This window comes from Elephantulus edwardii, unplaced genomic scaffold (genome assembly GCF_000299155.1).
Source record: "Elephantulus edwardii isolate Elephantulus edwardi_28Jun2011 unplaced genomic scaffold, EleEdw1.0 scaffold00027, whole genome shotgun sequence".
Classification (NCBI taxonomy): domain Eukaryota; kingdom Metazoa; phylum Chordata; class Mammalia; order Macroscelidea; family Macroscelididae; genus Elephantulus; species Elephantulus edwardii.
The window spans coordinates 5,397,894-5,398,524 of record NW_006399777.1 but is presented as its reverse complement, the minus strand read 5'-3'; positions in this window follow the sequence as shown (position 1 = coordinate 5,398,524).

Genomic DNA, 631 nt, shown 5'->3' with positions numbered 1-631 from the left:
GAGGCGCGGGGCCTCCGGGGCTCCGGGAAAGGCGCAGGAGCGAGCGAGCGAGCCGACTGCCACCCCCGGGAGCCGGGGAACAAAGACCCCTTTGTTCGCGCTCAGCCCCGCTCCCCGGGAACCGTGTCGTGGGTGTGGCGCCGGGTGGGGGAGGCGGCGGCTCGGCCAGGTACGCGTCCTCCGCTTGGACCAGCGGCGGGAGGTCCCTCCACGCTGGGGGGTGCACAGGCGGCTGCCCCCTCCCCGCGCACCTGCGTCCCTGAGCGGTGCACACGGAGCCCGCCACCCCGAGTTACCCGGACAGCCAGAGACATGACCCCAAGAGTCTAGGTCTCCACCTCCGCCTCTGGGGCGACAAAGAGGGACAGGGGCGGGGCTGAGGTCCCCTCCCCAAACTGCGCTTGGCTTCCTCAAAACCACCTCAAAGTAATAAAAAAAAAAATCACAACAGAAACACGCGTTCAGATGAACAATTGGTGGTTTCCCACTTTCAGAAAATGTGGATACAGAATGTCGAATAAAGTTTGTTTTTATTGATCTGCAAAACAGGGAAGTTAAAGCAGGTGGTGGCCTTGGGGGACCGCGTATGTACTAGGGGCGCAGCCTGCTTCCCGCCCCCCTCGGTGGCAAC